Source organism: Tamandua tetradactyla, chromosome 8 (assembly GCF_023851605.1).
Source record: "Tamandua tetradactyla isolate mTamTet1 chromosome 8, mTamTet1.pri, whole genome shotgun sequence".
Classification (NCBI taxonomy): Eukaryota; Metazoa; Chordata; class Mammalia; order Pilosa; family Myrmecophagidae; genus Tamandua; species Tamandua tetradactyla.
In genome coordinates, this window is record NC_135334.1 from 21,879,698 (window position 1) to 21,902,082 (window position 22,385).

Below are 22,385 nucleotides of genomic sequence, written 5' to 3' on the forward strand. Positions count from 1 at the left end.
TTAGATAGAGCCTTCAGTGTTAATAGGAATGGTTTTGATTGGGGTTTGTCAAACTAGCTAAAGCTTGCATAAGAATAGTCTCCAGACTCTATTTTTTAAATGGTTTTTAAATTGTGAAATATAACATATATATAAAAAAGCAATAAATTTCCAAGTACATTTTAACAAGCAGTTATAGAACAGATTTTAAAGTTTGATAAGGGTTACCATGATTTTTTTTCTTCTAGCTGCTCCAAGACACTGATGACCAACAGAAATATCAATATAATGATTCAGCAGCCATACTCATTTGTTAAATCCTATCTTCTCAGTTATACTTCTCCTTTTCTTTAAATAACCTATATACATAAAAGCAATACATTTCAAAGTACATGCGACAATTAATTGTAGATCAGATTTCGAGTCTGGTATGGGTTACAGTTCCACAATTTTAGGTTTTTATTTCGTCTAAGGAACTAGAGGCTAAAAGAAATATCAGTATAATTTTTCAGAATGCATACTCATTTGTTAAACCTGATCGTCTCTGTATAACTCCACCATAACCTTCGATCTTTCTTCTACTCTTTAGGGACATTTGGGCTATGCCCATTTTAACTTTTTCATGTTGAAAAGGGCTGTTGATAATATGGGATAGGGGGATGGAACTAGTTGATGTTCTGGAAGGAAAAAATGGCCCCTCTGCATTTTAGGACTTATCTGGTCCAGGGACCCATCAGGAGATTGTACGTTTTAGAGAGTTACCCTAGTGCATGGGACCTTTGTAGACTCTTATATAATGCCTTAGGTGGTCTTTAGGATGGAAAGAATAGTTTTGATTGGGGTTTGGCAAATGATGATAGATAGGGATGTCTAACTGAAGCAAGTGTAAGAGTGACCTCCAGTGTAGCCTTTCGACTCTATTTGAACTCTCTCAGCCACTGATACCTTATTTGTTACTCTTATTTTCCCCTTTTTGGTCAGGATGGCATTGTGATCACATAGTGTGAGGGCCAGGCTCATTCATGGGGGTTATCTCCCATGCTGCCAGGGAGACTTTCATCTCTGGATATCCAGACCTTATTTGAACTCTCTTATCCACTGATACCTTATTTTGTTACTCAGTGTCTTATTTTTAACATGAGAACCTCCTAGGTTATAAATCCAATTTGGTTTGAAATTCAGCCCCCTGCAAATAGAGACTTAGGGTTTGGTTGTCACAAATCTTGACCCTAAGGCTATAGGAGACAATGGCTTCTTTTAGGGCAGTCATAGAAGCTTTTTGGTCCCTTTCCCAAACCTTGAGGTAGGAATTTAAAACTCTAAGCTCTTTGTTTTCTCTCTCCAAAGTCTCCATCATACTTAGAAACAACCAGCCAACCTAATTATACTCATATTTCTACTAAAAATATTCTATGGTGGCAAATATTTGCTTACCCAAAGCCTTGCCTTCTATAGGCATGTACCACATATGACTACAGGTGGAAATTTAAGCAATCTTTTGTCATTGCATGCCATAGAATACCAATGTCCTCTTTACCACTAGCAATAAATCATTAATGCATTTAAATTTAATCAGACAAGAGAACCACATAGTTGTTAATTCATCACCATGATCATTTTTAGAACAATTGCATCCTCCAAAAAAAGAAATAAAAAGAAGAAAAGGAAAACCACATACATCCCATACACCTCACCCCTCCCTCCCATTGACCACTACTATTGCAATCTACCCATTTTTTTTACTTAACCAGCCCCCTATTATTTATATATTTATTATCCTTATTTTTTACTCATCTGTTCATACCTTGGCTGAAAGCGTCAGACACCAGGTTTGCCCAATCACATGGTCATGTTTTAAAAACTATATAGTTATACAATCATCTTCAAGAATCAAGACTACTGGAATACAGCTTGTTTTAGTTTGCCATCCTTAAGAATCTGCCTCCATGAAGCTAAGCCTACTTATAAATATGCCTAAGAGTCACCGTCAGAGAATCTCTTTTGTTGCTCAAATGTGGCCTCTCTCTCTCCAGCTCAGCAAATGAACTCTCTGCCCTCCCCTCTACTTGGGACATGACTCCAAGGGGTGTAAATCTCCCTGGCAACATGGGACAAGACTCCCAGAGATAAGTCATGAACATAACATTATGGGATTGAGAAAGCCTTCTTGACCAAAAGATAAAATGAAATTTCGGCTGAGAGATCTCAAACAGAGTTGAGAGGTTATCCTGGAGGTTATTCTTATGCATTATATAGATGTCCCTTTTCAGTTTATGGCATATTGGAGTGGCTAGAGGGAAGCACCTGAAACTGTTGAGCTATGTGCCAGTTTGAAGCTATTATACACTCCAGAAAAGCCATGTCCTTTAATCCCATTCAATATTGCTGGGTGGGATCTTTTTTTATGTTCCCATGGAGATGTGACCCACCCAATTGTAGGTGGAAACTTCTGATTAGATAGTTCCTATGGAGATGTGTCTCCACCCGTTCAATTGGTGTTGCTTACTGGAGTCCTTTAAGAGGGAACCATTTTGGAAAAACTTTAGAGCCACCAGAACCAACAGAGTCCACACAACCAGAGACCTTTGGAGATGCATAAAGAAAACACCCTGGGGGAAGCCACTGAAGAAGCCTAGAGAGAAAGCTAGCAGACGTTGTCATGGGCCATTCTAGCTGAGAGAGAAATCCAAACATCATCAGCCATCTTGGCCAAGGTATCTTTCCTTGGATGCGTTAATTTGGACATTTTTATAGTTGGGACATTTTCACAGCCTTAGGACTGTAAACTTGCAATGTAATAAATTCTCTTCAAAAAAAAATTTTTTTAAAAAACGTAACAACATACAAACATGAACATTCTTACCATATGATCATTCCCTTTTTGGTATATAAACAATAACTCAAAATATCATCACATAGTTGTCTATTCTTCACCATGATCACCTTTCAGAACATTTGCAACAATCCAGAAAAAGAAATAAAAAGAAAAAAGAAAAAATTCATACATACTATACCTACTACCCCTCCCTGTCACTGATCACCAGCATTTCAATCTACTACATTTATTTTAACATTTGTTCCTCCTATTATTTATTTATTTTTAATCCATATGTTTTACTCGCCCGTTGATAAGGTAGATAAAAGGAGCATCAGACACAAGGTTTTCACAATCACACAGTCACATTACAAAAGCTATATCATTATACAGTCATCTTCAAGAAACATGGCTACTGGAACACAGCTTTACATTTTCAGGCAGTTCCCTCCAGTCTCTCCACTATACCTTAACTAAAAAGTTGATATCCATATAATGAGTAAGAATAACCTCCAGGATAACCTCTCGACTCTGTTTGGAATCTCTCAGTCATTGACACTTTATTTTGCCTCATTTCACTCTTCCCCCTTTTGGTCAGGAAGGTTTTCTCAATCCCTTGATGCTGAATCCAGCTCCTTCTAGGATTTAAATTCTCCCTTTTAAAAGCCATTCGTTTCTGGTATATTGCATTCCAACAGCTTTTGCAAATTAAAACAAGCTGTATTCCAGTAGTCTTGATTCTTGAAGATGATTGTATAACTATATAGTTTTTAAAACATGACCATGTGATTGGGCAAACCTGGTGTCTGACGCTTTCAGCCAAGGTATGAACAGATGAGTAAAAATAAGGATAACAAATATATAAATAATAGGGGGCTGGTTAAGTAAAAAAATGGGTAGATTGCAATAGTAGTGGTCAATGGGAGGGAGGGGTGAGGTGTATGGGATGTATGTGGTTTTCCTTTTCTTCTTTTTATTTCTTTTTTTGGAGTGATGCAATTGTTCTAAAAATGATCATGGTGATGAATTAACAACTATGTAACAATATTCTGAGCCACTGATTGTATACTTTGGGTGGACTGTATGTCTGTGAAGATATCTTAATACAAATATTTTTTTACAAAAAGAGTCTGCTTCTGTGAAACCACAGTCAATACCTATAAGCTTATCAGTCAGAGTTCAGTCAGGGAAGCAGAACCACCCTGCATTATGAGATAAAGAACTTACAGGAATCAGACCTTACACATTATGCAAGGACTGAAGAAGTGAAGGACCAGGAAAGAAGGTGGAGGAGCAGAGCAGGAGTCACCAATTAGGGAAGTTAAGTACACTTGGCCACTGATATGGATTATAATGGGAAAATCTGTGATGGGGAGTCTGGGTAGGCGCCACCTCTCTGGGTCTACCACTATGTGTCTGGTGCAGAGCCCAAGGGTATGAACTGTATGTCAACAAAGTCAACAGCTGGGAAGAATTGTTGGATGCTGATCTGAGCAGAGCAAGGACAAGCTTGAGCAAACTAACATGCCTGTGCCCAGCTGTCACCACATCTAACCACAGGGACCTTCAAAGAGTAACACTGGCTGCTTCTTTTCAGTCTTCTAAATCCCATACAAATTCCTCTTTTGGCCAACTATAACCTGGAACAATCTAGGGAAGAGGATTCTTGGAAACTTAACCAAGCTTAACTAAGTTCACAGAGTACAAACCACCTTGCTAATGTGGGCTGTATGAACCCGGACTGGAACTATAAGGGCAGTGGGGAAAATGGGATGATTTTTATATGGCCTAGCTATTAGATGATAAGAAGGAATACATGTCAATTTTTACATGTGATAAGACATTGTGGTTATGTAAGAGAGTGACATTCTTAGGAGATGCTAGGATGTCACCTAGGGGTGAAGAGCTGTGGTGTATGTAACTTTAAATGATTTAGCATTTATTAGCTATTAAATGAATGTGGTAAAATGCTAACCATTATTGAATCTATGCAGTAGATCTGCAGATGTTTCAAATTTTCTTAATATTTGATATTTTTTATAATAAAATAGTGAGCAAAATCTCATGATTAGCTCTTCTGGAGCTCTTTCCTGCCCTCCTCCTGCTCCGCCTCCAAGCTGGTCAGGTTCATCCATTCACTCCTCAAACACTCCTGGTTAGCCCTGAGGCGCTTGTCATACTCTCCTTTAATTTTTTGTTTTCATATCTATCTCCCTCTCTAGGCTTTGAAGTCCTTAAAGGACACAGATGCTGTCTTTCACCCCTAACTTTCTAGGCTTTAGTCCATACCTAGCACAGAGTAGGCCCTTTATTAACCTTTGTTCTGTCAAAAACAGAGGAATTTTTTTTCTAGTTTAGGAATTTTCTTCAGGGATACCACCAAATTAGGGTTCAAGTTAATCTAAGAAGCAGAAGTTTTTTTTCCGTAGTTTGTTTTTGTTTCAAATTATGAAAGTGTTGCATGCAAATTAAAATAATACTGAATTAAATAAGAAAAATTATTGTTTCATTCCTGTCATAGATGCATTCCAACCCCCTAAGTCAAGGATTTAGCATGGCACATTTTAGCATTATTTCTATGCAACTATAAATATACACATATTATAAATATACATATCACTCACATGCATACACACACACACACACTCATGCTAGAAATGTTATTTGGTGACTCTTTTTAACCTCATGTATCATAAGGCTTTCCATATTGGTACATAGATAGATCTACAGCATTCTTTATACAGACTACATAGTAATCTATTATACGGATGTACATTAATTTGTTTAACTACTGCATGTGTATGAGTATTTAGGTACAGGAATTATTTTAGCCTAGACTAAAAGGGGCAACCACAGTGAACAAAGGAGTAAGAATAGTTTTACCTTGAACTGTGGATACTAAGTCAATGTAAATGGGCAATGAAGGGACTTCACTATTTGTCTCAGTTTAAAGAAAGACTTGGTCTATTCAAAATTTGGTATGGGTTATAGTTCTATGATTTTCATTTTTTCTTTTAGCTGCTCTAAGACCCTGCATCTTTAAATTTTTTAAAAATTAAAAAAATTTTTTTAAATACCAAAAAAGACAAAGCAAATAAAAACATTCCTATTTTCATCATTCCGTTCTACATATATAATCAGTAATTCACAATATCATCACATAGTTGCATATTCATCATCATAATAATTTCTTGGAACATTTGCATCTATTCAGAAAAAGAAATAAAATGAGAACAGAAAAAAAATTTGTATATACCATACTGCTTACCCCTCCCTTTTATTGATCATTAGCATTTCAATCTAAATTTATTTTAACATTTGTTCCCCCTATTATTTATTTTTATTCCATATGTTCTACTCATCTGTTGACAAGGTAGATAAAAAGAGCATCAGACACAAGGTTTTCACAATCACACAGTCACATTGTGAAAGCTATATCATTATTCAATCATCATCAAGAAACATGGCTACTGGAACACAGCTCTACATTTTCAGGCAGTTCCCTCCAGCCTCTCCATTACATCTTGGATAACAAGGTGAAGGTGATATCTACTTAATGTGTAAGAATAACCTCCAGGATAACCTCTTGACTCTGTTTGGAATCTCACAGCCATTGACACTTGGTCTCATTTCACTCTTCCCCCTTTTTGTTGAGAAGGTTTTTTCAATCCTTGATGCTGAGTCTCAGCTCATTCCAGGATTTCTGTCCCACGTTGCCAGGACGGCCCACACCCCTGGGAGTTATGTCCCACGTAGACAGGGGGAAAGTGGTGAGTTTGCTTGTTGTGTTGGCTGGAGAGAGAGGCCACATCAGAATAACAAAAGAGGTTCTCTTTGGGGTGACTCTTAGGCCTAATTTTAAGTAGGCTTGACCTATCCTTTGTGGGGTTAAGTTTCATGTGAACAAACCCCAAGACTGGGGCCTCAGCCGATAGCTTTGGTTGTCCGCACTGCTTGTGAGAATATCAATAATTCAACTTGGGGAGGTTGAATTTTTCCCCTTTCTCACCATTCCCCGAAGGGGACGTTGCAAGTGCTTTTCCACTCACTGATCAAATCACTCTGGGATTCATCGGGACATCACTCTGGGCAAATCAATAAAATCTAATGTCTTATCCAAGGTTCTATGTACTTATGTTGTTCAGCCAACTATTTACATAAGTTATATTAGGAGATGCACTAGTCAAAATATAAATTTTGTACCAAATAGACATTTTTTATTTAGTCTCACACATAAGTTGAAATTTTAAAATATTAATTACCATCAATTTTCAGCACTCTGCAGTAATGACATTCCTTTGTTCTTCCTCATGCAAAAACATTTTAAAATTTGTGCATTTAGTCATTATCATTATACACTCTAGGCATTCCTAGATTATACCATCTCAATCTTTACCATCTATCTTTCTTTATGATTTCATTTATGCCTCCAGCCCTGCTCCCTCTATCATTCTCACATTCAGCTTCATTCAGTGTTTTAACATAATTTTATTACTGTTAGTTAGTGTTGTGCTTTCCATTTTTGAGTTTTTATATTCAGTCCTGTTGCACAATCAGTATCCCTTCAGCTCCAGTTACTCAATATCTTACCCTAATTCTATGTCCTGATGGTCTCTGTTACCAATGAAATATTCCAAGTTTATTCACTAATGTCAGTTCATATCAGTGAGACCATACAGTATTTGTCCTTTTGTTTTTGGCTAATCACACTCAGCATAATGTCCTTAAGGTTCATCCATGTTGTTACATACTTCATAACTTTATTCTTTCTTACAGCTGCATAATATTCCATCATATGTATATGCCACAGTTTGTTTAGCCAACCACCTGTTGATGGACATTTCAGCTGTTTCCATCTCTTGGTAATTGCAAATAATGCTGCTATAAACATTGGTGTGCAAATGTCCATTTGTGTCCTTGCTCTCATGTCCTTTGAGTAGAGACAGCATCTAGATGGGTCTTGTTTTTTAATCCATTCTGCCAGTCTATGTCTTTTGATTGGGGAGTTTAATCCATTAACATTTAGTGTTAATACTGCACGGGTAGTATTTCTTCTACCATTTTGCCTTTTGGATTTTATCTGTCATATCTAATTTTCCTTCTTTTTACCTTTACTCATAGTCTTCCTTTCTACACTCTTCTCCACACCTCTCTCTTCTGTCTTTTCATATCTGTCTCTAGTGCTCCCTTTAGTATTTCTTGCAGAGCTGGTCTCTTGGTCACAAATTCTCTGAGTGATTTTTTATCTGAAAATATTTTAATTTCTCCCTCATTTTTGAAGGATAGTTTTGCTGGATATAGAATTCTTGGTTGGCAGTTTTTCTCTTTTAATAATTTAAATATGTCATCCCACTGTCTTCTCGCCTCCATGGTTTCTGCTGAGAAATCTATGCATAGTCTTATCAGGCTTCCCTTGTATGTGATGGATTGCTTTTCTCTTGCTGCTTTCAAGATTCTCTCTTTCTCTTTGACCTCTGACATTCTGATTAGTAAGTGTCTTAGAGTACGTCTATTTGGATCTATTCTCTTTGGGGTACGCTGCACTTCTTGGATCTGTAATTTTAAGTCTTTCATAAGAGTTGGGAAATTTTCAGTGATAATTTCCTCCATTAGTTTTTCTCCTTCTTTTCCCCTCTCTTCTCCTTCTGGGACACCCACAACATGTATTTTCATGTGCCTCATATTGTCTTTCAGTTCCCTGAGTTCCTGCTCATATTTTTCCATTTTTTCCCTATATTTTCTTTTTCTTGCCAGATTTCAGATGTTCCATCTTCCAGTTCAGAAATCCTATGTTCTGTTTCTCGTAATCTACCATTGTAAGTTTCCGTTGTTTTTTTCATCTCTTCTACCATGCCTTTCATTCCCATAAGTTCTGTGATTTGTTTTTTCAGATTTTCAATTTCTTCTTTTCATTCCTTGCCTTCTTTATATCCTTCCTCAATTCGCTGATTTGGTTTTTGATAAGGTTTTCCATGTCTGTTCGTATATTCTGAATTAAATGTTTCAGCTCCTGTATGTCATTTGAATTGTTGGTTTGTTCCTTTGACTGGGCCATATCTTCAATTTTCCTAGTGTGATTCATTATTTTTTGCTGGAATCTAGGCATTTAATTACCTTAATTAGTTTATTCTGGAGATTGCTTTCACTTCTTTTACCTAGGGTTTTCTTGCCAGATGAATTTGTTGTCTATCTGTTCTTTGACATTCAATTCAGCTTTATCTGGACCTCTAACTTAAGTTTTGTTTAACAGAGGAGAATTTTTCATTTCTTGTTTTCTTGTTTCTTGCCCTGGTTGTATGGTGCCTTTCCCCCCCACACTTAGGAGGTCTACTTAGGTATTATAGACTGCAGCTGGATTTTCCCAGACCAGACTGGCCTCCTATCAGGAAGAGTCACCTGAGTTGATTTTCCCTGAGGGTGAAACCCAGCATGTTGAAAGAGTTTCCTGTGAAGACTCTGGACTCTGTTTTTCTTATCCTGCCCAGTATGTGGTGCCTGTCTGCCTGCAGGTCCCACCAGCATAAGATGATGCGGTACCTTTAACTTTGGCTGAGGGTGTGGTGGAGACCGAGGAGAGGTTGTAGGCTGGTATTAATGGTTTCAAATTACCAAGCCCTGGTGTCTGAATTCCTTGAGAGAGGGATTCCACCTGAGTTGGGCTTCACCCCTCCCCTGGGGAAGGTGCAAAAATGAGCGACCTCTGCTTTGACCAGGTTCACCTAAGCTGGGGGCCTATTTTTAGTAGTCAGAATTTGTTAATTAATCCCACAATTGGTGTTTGGTTGGGCTCAGCCCCTGCTACTGGTAAAGTCTTTTTCCTTTCCCCTCTGGGAAGTGGCCTGTGGGGGAGGGGCACCGGCCACTGCAGCTTGGGGAACTCATGGTTCTGGGGGGGCTCACAGCCAGTCCAGCTGGTCCAGATTGGGGTACGCTGCGTGTCCAGTCACTGACACGGCCCCAGGAACTGTTCTGTATTGTTTCTGGCTATTTAGTAGTTGTATTGGAGGATGAACTAAAATGTGCACATTGCTAAGCCACCATCTTGGCCCGGAAGTCAATATAAATTTTATTCTTATTTGGTATCTATTTTGTGCTAATGTTTCCTTCCTTTAATGTTTTCTATTCCCAAATGTCTGTATCAGGTAGAGGTTATGTGTACAGGTCATCAAATTTTCTAATCTTGTCACAATAATTTGGTTTATAATAACAAGTGTGTATTTATTATTATATTGCTTTTTATAGCAAACTTTTAAAATTTAGTATAACTATCACAGAAAACTGATTCACTATTTATTATGATCACTTATTATTACTAAACATGGATATAAGTTGTGAAAAATACAGATAACTGAATATCAAGAATTCCTGGGAATTTTTATTTCTTATTCCCAATCCCAAAGATTGGGTATAAGTTGATTATCACTGAAGTGGGGGATGGGCACATGGGGGGGTCATAATACAATAGCTTCTATTGTTGTAGATGTTTATATTTTTCCACAATAGAAAGTAAAACAAAAATGGATCAGGCAACATACCTGCCCAAGTTATTTAAAAGGCTTTCTGAGCTAAAACCTTCAGGTAGTTCTTAGGCCAGAAAAATTCTGAAACCCAGTGGTGTTAGTCTCCCAAGAACATCAATTAGTTTGATCCCCCTAATCCTACATTGACAACGCCCCTTTACAACATGAAAAGGTTAGAGTGGACATAACCCAAATATCCCTAAAGATTGGGGGAAGGATCAAAGGAGAAGGAGGTGTTACAACAGAGAAATTAGGATTCAACAAATGAGTTTGACTGTTGAATCATTATATTGATATTTCATTTAGTCTCCAGTGTCTAGGAGCAGATAAAAGGAAAAATCTGAAATTGTGCAACTGTAACCCGTCACAAACTTTGAAATCTGTCCTTAACTACTTGTTAAAATGGACTTTGAAATTTATTACTTTTTCATATATATGTTGTATTTCACAATAAAAAAATTTTAAAAAAGAAAGGTTTTCTGGATTTTACTCTTGGGTTAAAAGCCAACTTCTTTACCACGCCCTTTAATCTTTGCATACTTTTAAGCCTTTTGCCTCTCTAGCTAATTTCCAGCAACACTAGCCTTCTTCTTTCAGTCCCTTAAACTCACCACTTTCCTGATTCAAGACCTTAGCCCATGCTGTTCACTCTGCTTAGAATACCCTTCCCACTATTTCTCAGCTAACTCCTACTCATTTTTAAAATGAATTCCTCTTAGAAGCGCTCCTTAGACCATAGTACCCCCCAGATCCATACTGGGTCTCACTGTGATCGTTACACATTATCTTGTACTATTCCTTGCAGCACTTTTCACAGTTTGTAGTTACATATTTACTCATGAACTTTTTTTCCATTCAATGAATATTAGATGTCTACCATATGCTAACCTTTATCTAAGCTCTTTATTCATTTGTTTATTTTATAACTAGAAAAGTTGTAGGCTTACAGAAAAGTCATGCAGAAAATGAAGAGCTCCCATATACCTTCCTATATTAACTTCTTGCACTGGTGTGGTATATCCATACCCTAGGAAAGATGTTTTAGTCCTGATCCATCTTGCGGAGGCAGCCATTCCTTTTAATTTCTACTCAGAACTGTAGGTTGGAAACTTATTAGATTATCTCCACTGGGATATGACACACCCAATTGTGGGTGTTAACCTTTGATTAGATGGAGATGCAACTCTACCCATTCCAGGTGGATCTTGATTAGTTTATGGAATCCTTTAAAAGAGGAAATATTTTGGGAAAAGTTTGAGAGCAACAGAGCCATGAGAAACATGAGAGCCCATGTAACCAGAGACCTTTGGAGATGAAGAAGGAAAATGCCCCTGAGGGAGCTTCATGAAAGAAGAAGCCTGGAGAGAAAGCGAGCAGACATTACCACGTTCCCCATGTGCCTTTTCAATTGAGAGAGAAAATCTGAACTTCATCGGCCTTTCTTGAGTGAAGGTAACTTCTTGTTGATGCTTTAATTTGGACACGTTCATAGACTTGTTTTTTCTTTTTTTAACTGCATGAAACACTTTTATTTTTAAAATTAATCTACAGTAAAATTTAATTTGTATTGGTATATAGTTTTTTGATTTTTAAAAATATTTTTATTGGCAAAACAAAACAACATACAACCATGAACATTCTTAACATATGAACGGTCCATACTTGGTGTATAATTAATGTCTCACAGTACAATCACATAGTTGTATATTCATCACCATGATCATTTCTTAGAACATTTGAATCACTCCAGAAAAAAAAAAAGGAAAAAGAAAAAACTCATACATTCCACACCCCTTACCCCTCACTCTCATTGACCACTAGTATTTTCCATCTACCCAATATATTTTAACCTTTGTTCCCCCTATTTTTTCTATACCCCTTACCACTCCCTTTCATTAATCACTAATATTTCAATTTACTCAATTTATTTCAACATATATTCCCCCTAATATTTATTTATTTTAAATCCATATGTTTTACTCATCTGTCCATACCGTAGATAAGAGGAGCATCAGAACAACATTTTCACAATCACACAGTCACTTTGCAAAAGCTATATCATTATGCAATCATCTTCAAGAAACATGGCTACTGGAACACAGCTCTACAGTTTCAGGCACGTCCCTCTAGCCTCTCCAATATATCTTAACTAAAAAGGTGATATCTATATAATGCATAAGAATAACCTCCAGGATAACTTCTCAACTTTGTTTGAAATCTCTCAGCCACTAACACTTTATTTTGTCTCATTTCAGTCTTCCCCCTTTTGGTCGAGAAGATCTTCTCAATCCCTTGATGCTGAGTCTCAGCTTATTCTAAGATTTCTGTCCCACATTGCCAGAAAGATTTACACCCCTGGGAGTCATGTCCCACATAGAGAGGGGGAGGGCAGTGAGTTTGCTTGTCCTGTTGGCTGAGAGAGAGAGAGAGATAGGCCACATCTGAGCAACAAAAGAGGTTCTCTGGAGCTGACTCTTAGGCTAGCTTTGAGTAGGCTTAGTCTATCCTTTGTGGGGCTAAGTTTCATATGAACAAACCCCAAGAATGAGGGCTCGGCCTATTGATTTGGTTGCCCCCACAGCTTGTGAGAATATCAGGAATTCTCCAAATGGAGAAGTTGGATTTTCCCCCTTTCTTGCCATTCTCCCAAGGGGACTTTGCAAATACTTTATTCACTGTTTAAATCACTCTGGGTAGATGCGCTTTAATTTGGACATTTTCACAGCCTTAGAACTGTAACCTTGTAACTTAATAAATTCCCCTTTTTGAAAGCCATTCCATTTCTGGTATGTTGCATTCCAGTAGCTTGCAAACCAGAACAGCACTATTAACTACAGTCCATGGTGTACATTATATTAATGTACTAATTGATTTAGTTTAACTATCTCCCTCACTATGTGGTAAGGGCAGGGAAAATGCCTGTTTTTCTCAGTTCTCTGTTACTGGACAAAGGCAGTTGATTCTCTGCCCGATGTGCTCCAATGACCAATTCCTAAGACACCAGGGTTTCAAAGAGAGAAAGAGTTTATTGCAAGGTGTGAAGCAGGAGAGGAGATAACCTAGCAGTCTAAAAGTCTGTCTCCCAGAGTCCAGGGAGTTCAAGGCTTTTATGGATTCTAACAAGCAGAGATGAAGTCATTACAATTTCAATGGCAAGTGTAAAATGGAGAGAGCTGCAGTTATCATCAATTCCATAGCAGATATAGGCAGAAACAATTTACAAATGTAAAGGAGTGAAACTGTACTGGAATCAGTTAATGCTTTTCAGCTGATTCAAGTTCCTCCATTAGCATTAGGGCATTTGCCCTTATAAGTTTCTAAAGTAAAATAAAAAAAAAGGATAAAAGAAGCAACAGCTTTTACAATCACAAAGGCACAAGACAAGGAAGGGCTTTTACAGTCATTATCAGCAATCAGGGCAGTGGATCACAGTTTAGATATTTCAGGTATTTCCTCTCTGTCTACTCTACTATACCTGAAAGAAAAAAAGAATATTTATATAATGATTCAGTAGTGATAATCATTCTTTAAGTCCTAATTCCTTCATTTCAACTGTTTCACCTGCACCTGGTGCATAATAGTTTCTTTTTTTTTCATAATAGGTTCTTCGTAAATACTAGTTAAAATAATCTAACTATACAAGTGAGATAGATACTGTAACAATGAGGAAATAAAATTTAGCAAAATCACTCTTTTTTTTATTTTTAAACTTTTTATTGTATAATATAACATATACAAAGCAAAGAAAGAAAGAAAGCAATAGTTTTCAAAGCACTCCTCAACAAGTAGTTACAGGACAGATCCCAGAGTTTGAAATGGGCTACCACACCATCATCTCAGATTTTTCCTTCTAACTGCTCCAAGAATATAGGAGACTAGAAGGAACAAATATTTTTTAATCATCACAATCATCTTTTTTTTCTTTTTAGCAAAATCACTCTTATGGGTTAGTTCTTGGTGAACACGACACCCGTCCCCCCACTTTTTTGGTTTGTTTGCTTTTGGTCACAAACTTATTTCAGAATTTTACCTGAAATTAACATTGACCTTGCCATTTGTCATCTCCAGAAGTTCCTTTCTTCCTGGCAGCCTTAATTAAATCTAAAACTGACCCTCCAAAATTGGCAATAAAGGGAATATCAGCCCAGGAGACCTAAGAGATACGTCACCCAATTGTAGTGTTTGGATCTCATTTGCCTAGAATTCCAAGCTTTGGCTTTTGTCCTAAGATTTTATGTTTACCCAAATAAAAAAAAGGACTTCACCACAGATCCTACGGACATTAAAAAGGTAGCAAGGGGGTGGTGCAACGGTAAGTGGCAGAATTCTTGCCTGCCATGCCAGAGACCCACAGCCTGCCCATGCCAAAAAAAAAAAAAAAAAGGTAGTGAGGGAGTATTATAAAAGGTTTTATCAAATAACACTTTGTGACAGTTAGGTTCTGGTGTCAGCTTGGCCAAGTGATTATGCCCAGTTGTCTGGCCAGGCAAGCACTGGCCTGACCTTGCTAGCAAAGATGTTTCCAAGGCTGGTTGATAAACCAGAAGGCTGGTGTATTAAAGCATCAGTCAGTTGATTGCATCTGTGGCTGATTACATCTGAGATCAACTAAGGCTCAGCTCCCACCAATGAGATAATCCAATCAGTTGAAAGGAAGAGAAACTTTTTCACTGTTTCTTCAGCCAGTGAGCCTCTCCTGTGGAATTTGTCCAAACCCTTCATCAGAGCTGCCAGATTTACAGCTACCCTATGGATTTTGGACTTTTCCATTCCCTCAGTTGTGCGAGACACCTTTACAAATCTCATATTTACAGATAGATATCTGTAATCTGTAGGAGATTCTGTTGGTTCTGTTTCTCTAGAGAACCCTGACTAATACAGCTTGGTACCAGGAGTGGTTCTTGAGAAACAGAATCTTTTTAAATTTCATTTTTTTTTTTTGTTGAGAAGCAGGATCCTAAAAATGGGTTTTTACAATTGGTTTTATACTCTGATTAGACTCAGATGCACTAATTACTCTGTTTCCAATAATCAAGATGACAGTGACAGTCCATGGGGTAAGTTGGCAAGAGAGACACTCAAAATATCACCATTAGATTCTACTAATTGTATGCTTGTATGAGGAAAGGCTCTGGGTGAAAGTGTTTTTGACACCTTTGCGAAGTTTTGTGGAATTAAGAGGTATGATTTTGGCTGGTGACTGTTAGGTACGTTGGATACAGTGATGAGGGAAAGGGATGAGCTAAAGGCTTCACATTTGCACCTTAAGCACCATATGAATGATGTAAAAGTTTCCATGTGTGCCCTGAAAGAAAATCTTATTTCCTGTGGTCGCAGACTTCAGATCTCTGAAAATCAGAACCAGAGTCTAATTGTGTGAGTAGCAGATTTACAACGTAAACTAAAATCTCAACTTTGCAGGGTGTCTGCTGTTAAAGTAAAGGCTTTAATTGGAAAATAATGGGATCCTGAAATGCGGGATGGTGATATACAGCTTGGTAATGATGGCAGTGAGGAGACGGGATCCCTGGAATCTGTTGAGTTTTTGCTAGATAGATCTGTAATGACTGCACTAAGGAAAAAACTTCCCAACCTCCAGCCTGCCTTGAGGAAACAGCTTCCTGGCCTCCAGTCTGCCCAGAAGAGTCTGCCATCCAACCTCCACCTAACAAGATTAACTAACCCTATAACCACCTCCCCTGGGAAAATAGCCCTCACTCCTCTGTCTGGAGTGATTAATCCTGTTTTACCAGATGAAACTGCAGTGGAATGCCCTGAGGTAATTGGCTTGAAAGACACTTCATGACCCACCCCCCCCACCACCCCTTTATTCTTCAAAACCTATAACTCAACTAAAGCCCCAAAAGGTGAGGTACAAATTGTGACCCATGAGGAGGTACACTATACTCCAAAAGAATTGCATGAATTTTTCAATCTATGTAGACAGAAATCTGGGGAATATGTGTGGGAATGGATATTAAGGGTGTGGGATAATGGTGGGAGGAATATAAAGTTGTATCAAGTTGGATTTATTTGTATGGGCCCATTAAGCAAAAATTTTGCATTCAATGTTGTAGCTTGAGGGGTTAGAAAGGACATTAACATTTGTTTAGATGGTTGGCTGAAACATGGATCCAAAGGTGGCCAATATTACCAGAGGTTGAAATGCCAGAGCTGCCCTGGTATAAAATAAATGAGGGGGTCAAGAGGCTAAGAGAGATGGAAATGTTAGAGTGGATTTATCATGGGAGATATGCTCACACACCTCAGGAGTGTCCGGAGGACACATCTTTCACCAGAACCTTGAGAAATAAATTTGTGAGACTAGCTCCATCATCCCTGAAGAGTTCTGTGGTCACCCTTCTCTTTAGGTCAGATATTACTGTGGGAACTGCTGTCACTGAGCTGGAATCCTTAAACACAATGGGGATGACCAGATCCTGAGCTGGCAGAAGCCATGTGGTGACAGTTAATCACCATAGGCAAGGTGAACTTGGCCACCATAATGGACAGCAGACCCAAAGCAGCAGACAAAATAATCTGCTTTGCAGAGACGTGTGGTGTTGGCTAGTAGATCATGAGGTACCTAGAGGTAAAATAGAAGGCAGTCTACTAAATTCTTGTTTGAGCTGTATAAGCAGAAGCATTCTAGGTCAGGTGAACAGAAGTCTAACTTGAATTACAAAAACAGAGAGTCACGCCCTCTTAAGTCCCAGACTTCAAACAGTTTACAGATCCAGAGCCCCTTGAATGAGGGGAGGGTTGGGTATCCTTGGGGAAGGACTCTTTTACATTGCCCAAAATTTACAGTTAACCTTCTTTCTAGCATTCTCCAAGGAGGTCTACAGCCTTTTATGGGTGACTGTGCACTGGGGAAAAGGAAATAATAAAATATTTTGGGGATTGTTAGACAATGGCTCAGAAATGACACTAATTCCAGGAGACCCAAACGTTACTGTGGTCCCCCAGTCAGAGTAAGGACTTATGGAGGCCAGGTGATCGATGGAGTTTTAGCTCAGGTCCATCTCACAGTGGGTCCAGTGGGTCCCTGGACCCATTCCACAGTCTTTGCAAGGTGGGGTGACCCAGACCTTCATTCCTGAAGTTTCTGGGCTATTGATAGTCCTGCCTGGATTGAGTTGTTGCAGTTTTCTGTTCACTTTAATCACAGGACATCATAGTACTAAGAGTCACCCTAGGGGATCTCCTCTATTCCAGGGAAACTTTTCTTTACCTCCATTGTGTAGTTGCAGTCCTAGTTCCCCTTAAAGTCTATGGAAAACAAAGAACCATGACCAGCTGAAGTGCTTGCTGAGGGTAAAGGGAACATGGAATGGGTAGTAGAAGAAGGCAGTGATAAATATGAACTACAACCACGTGACCACTTACAGAAACAAGAATTATGATTGTATGAATATTTTCTTCCTATTTTGCTATGAATATGTTTGCATTTGTACATAAGCAGATATCTTGTTTCCCTCTTATTCTGTGATATAAGTTGTATTGCTCATGTTACAGTATTTATGCCATAGGATATGAAGTTTATGAGTGAATGTTACCTAAGGACTTGCGCTCTATTCTGGAGAGATATAGTGCACGTCCAGTTGTACACAGGACATTTGAAACATATGTCGGTTATTGTGATTTATTCGGAAATTAGTGTGTTTCAAGGTGATGTATATAGCTTTCAAATTGACAAGGGCAGACTGTGATGGTTAAATTCTGGCGTCAACTTGGCCAAGTTGTCTGGTTAGGCAAGCACTAGGCTGACTGTTGCTGCAAGGATATTTCAAGGCTGGTTGATAAACTGGAAGGCTGGTGTATTAAATCATCAGTCAGTTTTTTCATCTGTGGCTGAATATATCTGCTATCAAATAAGGCACAACCCCCACCAATTAGATAATCCAATCAGATGAAGGCTTTTAAGGAAGAAGAGAAACTTTTTCACTGCATCTTCAGCCAGCTAGCCTCTCCTGTGGAGTTTGTGCAGACCCTTCATTGGAGCTTCCAGCTTCATAGCCTGTAATTATATCTCATAATTACAGATATCTCCTGTTGGTTCTGTTTCTCTAGAGAACCCTGACTAAATGTACACTTTGACAACTTAAATGAAATGGATAACTTCCTTGAAATATACAAATTACCAAAACTGACTCAAGAAGAGATAAAATACATGAATAGTCCTGTATCAATTAAAAACACTGGATTCATGATTAAAGTCCTTTTACAATGTAACTTCCAGGAACCAGATGGTTTCATTGGTGAATTCCATCAAATCTTTCAAGAAGTAACACCAATTCTACACAAACTTTTTCAGAAAATAAAAGAGAGCGATCACTTCTCAACTCATTAACTTAATACCAAAACTATATGACATTACAAGAAAACTGCAGACCAACATCCCTCATGAATATAGATGCAAAAATCCTTAACAATTAGGAAATTGAAACCAGTAATATATAAAGATGATGATACAGCATTCCAAAGGGGGTTTATCCTAGGAATACAAATTGGTTTGACATTTGAAAATCAATCAATGGCATTCTCTATATTAACGTAATAATGTAGGAAAACCATGATTATCTCTTTAGATCTAATAAAAGCATTTGACCAAATTCAAAACTTTATAACAAAAGAACTAAGATATTCTTAACCAACATTATCTTGTAGTCTTACTTCCATGCTTTCCATTGTGCACCAAGCTTCCTCCATGGCCAACCCTCAAGGAGTTGACACTCAACCTTAAACAAACATTTAAGGGCCTGTAATGGGTTAGGTGCTGTTCTAGGAGCAAAGGATACAGCCAGGAAAGAGTAAATAAAGTCTTTGCCTGTACTAGTTTTTAGGGCTTCTGTAATTAATTACCACAAACTGGGAAGCTTAAAGCAATATAATTGTATTCTCTCACAGTTCTGGAGGCCAGAAGTCCAAAATCAAGGTGTCAGTAGGGACGGGCTCCCTCTGAAGTCTTTAGGGAAGAATCTCTTCCAACCCTCTCTCGTGACTTCTGGTGTTTGTTGGCAATGCTTGGTACCCCTTAGCTTGCAGCTGCATCACCCCAATCTCTGGTTTTGTCTTCACATGGACTTCTCCTCTCTGTCTCTGCATCTAAATTTCTCTCTTCTTTTAAGGACACCTGTCACATTCAATTAGGGCACATTCTATCTAGTTTGACGTCATCTTAATTAATTACATCTGCAAAGACCTTATTTCCAAATAAGGTACTGGGAGTTAGGGTTTCAATGTCTTTTGTGGGGACACAATTCAACTCACAACACTGCCTCAAAGAACTGACATTCTAGGAAGAGGGTTGATTTTATTAAGGGATCTGGGAGTACTCCTTTCACTTTTGTCCTACCCATGCCACAAACAAATCTCTGTTGTTAAAACTTCTCCCTCTCATTCCCCCAAATCTCCACAACATCTCACAGGTTATCGATAATGACCACACCTACAAGTACTTTCAATGCCCTAGGAGGTAATTTATCTGGGCCCTAAAGTTCTGAACTCCTATAAAATACTCAGAAGCTCACTTATTCCCCCTCCGCCCCCCATTGTGGGCTTCAATTCACATTTAACACCATTCTCTTTAGTGGAGCACTAAATAGGAGAGTCAGTGTTTTCCTTCTGTCACTTGTAAATCTGGCACCATCTGCCCAACCACTAGATTAATCCTTTCTTTTTTTTTTTCAGACCATTACAAATATTATTTTATTTGGTTCTTACAATAGCTTTAAGAGATATGTTCTCTCTTTTTTTAATTTTCTATTAATTTTTAAATTTTTAAAATATATAACAAATACAAACATTCTTAACATATGATCATTCCATTCTACATATATAATTAGTAATTCACAATATCATTACATAGTTGCATATTCATCATCATGATCATTTCTTAGAACTTTTGCATCAATTCAGAAATAGAAAAGACAACAGAAAAAAATTCATACATACCATACCCCTTACCCCTCCCTTTCATTGATCACTAGCATTTCAATCTACTAAATTTTATTTTATCATTTGTTCCCTTATTATTTATTTTTATTCCATATGTTTTATTTGACTGTTGATAAGGTAGATAAAAGGAGCATCAGACACAAGGTTTTCACAATCACACTGTCACATTATGAAAGCTATATCATTATACAATTATCTTCAAGAAACATGGCTACTGGAACACAGCTCTACATTTTCAGGCAGTTCCCTCCAGCCTCTCCATTACATCTCCACCAACAAGGTGATATCTATTTAATGTGTAAGAATAACTTCCAGGATAACCTCTCAACTCTGTTTGAAATCTCTCAGCCATCAACACTTTATTTTGTCTCATTTTGCTCTTCCCCCTTTTGGTCTAAAAGATTTTCTCGGTCCCTTGATGCTGAGTCCCAGCTCATTCTAGGATTTCTGTCCCACGTTGCCAGGAAGGTCCACACCCCTGGGAGTCATGCCCCACGTAGAGAGGAGTAGGGTGGTGAGTTTGCTTGTTGTGTTGGCTGGAGAAAGAAGCCACATCTGAGCAACAAAAGAGGTTCTCTCGGGGGTGACTCTTAGGCCTAATTTTAAGTAGGCTTGACCTATCCTTTGCAGGGTTAAGTTTCATATGAACAACCCCCAAGATTGGGGGCTCAGCCTATTGCTTTGGTTGTCCCCACTGCTTGTGAGAATATCAAGAATTCTCCACTTGGAGAAGTTGAATTTTCTCCTTTTCTCACCATTCCCCGAATGGGACTTTACAAATACTTTTTTATCCACTGTTCAAATGACTCTAGGATTTATTGGGGCATCACTCTTGACAAACCTACCAAATATTATGCCCTACTCAAGGCTCCATGTAGTTATGGTGTTCAATTAAGCTGTCCACATAAGTCATGATTAATCCTTTCTTTATCTTCTTGCTCTAAATGCATTTTTCAAGAAACAGCTTTATTGAGATAAAGTACCATTTAAAGTATATAGTTTAGTGCTTTTTAGTATATTAAAAGGGTTGTACAACTATCACCACAATCTAATTTTAGAACATTTTATTCCCTGCTAAAAGAAACCTCATGCCCATTAGCAGTCAATCCTAAACTTATTTTTTCATTTTTTTTATTAGAGCTGTTGTATGTTTACAGAAAAATCATGCCAAAAATATAGTTCCCATAAACTATCACCCCTCCCCCAAGTTTCCCTATTATTTAACATTTTTCATTAGTGTGGTAACTTTATTGTAACTGATGAAACAACATTATCACAATTACGCAATTACCTGTAGTCCATAGTTTACATTAAGGTTTACTCTTTGGGTTGTACACTGAACACTTTTGTGGGGGCGCGGGGTGCATGATCCGGGAATGAACCCCAGGTCTCCTGCATGAAACCTAAACACTTTTGAAGTGTCTTTTTATTATCCTTAGCTGTTCTTCTCAAAGCCTCAGTCTAAGGAAGGCTTCAGCTTCCCTGGAACTATTCCTATTCTTTTTCTTTTATTGTACACACTCTCTATCTTTAGATTTGTCTTTATTCTCCTTTATTTTCTTTGCCCTTAGGATCATAGTGGGTGAACCCAGTGGATATTGCCTCCACAACATCCTTTCCTTCCTTCCCTAGTTATCCAGCAGCATGTGTGGTTGGAGTTCCAGTTCCTGAGGAAAGGAGGCCCTGACTGAATGGCACTTGAAGTCTTTACTTCCTCTGGACCTTTCAATTTAAAAGCAGTAAATAAGTTTGCTTTATTCTTTAAGCCAGGTTTGGATTTTTTTTTTGTTATTTGCATCCAACTGATACAGGACCTCACTTAGGATCATTTGGCATTTTTAAACAGCATTATTGCAATTCATTCATAGCCATACAATTCACATATTTAAGGTGTGCAGATCAATGTCTTTTAGTATATTCACCAAATTGTACAACTATCAACACAGTCAATTTTAGAACATTTTTCATTACCCTAAAAAAAAAAACCTGTATCCATTAGCAGTCATTCCCCATTTCTTCCCAAACCCTTCCCCCACCACTTTCTCATCTACTTTCTGTCTCTATAGGTTTGCCTATCCTAGACATTTCATAAAAATGGAACATAGAATATA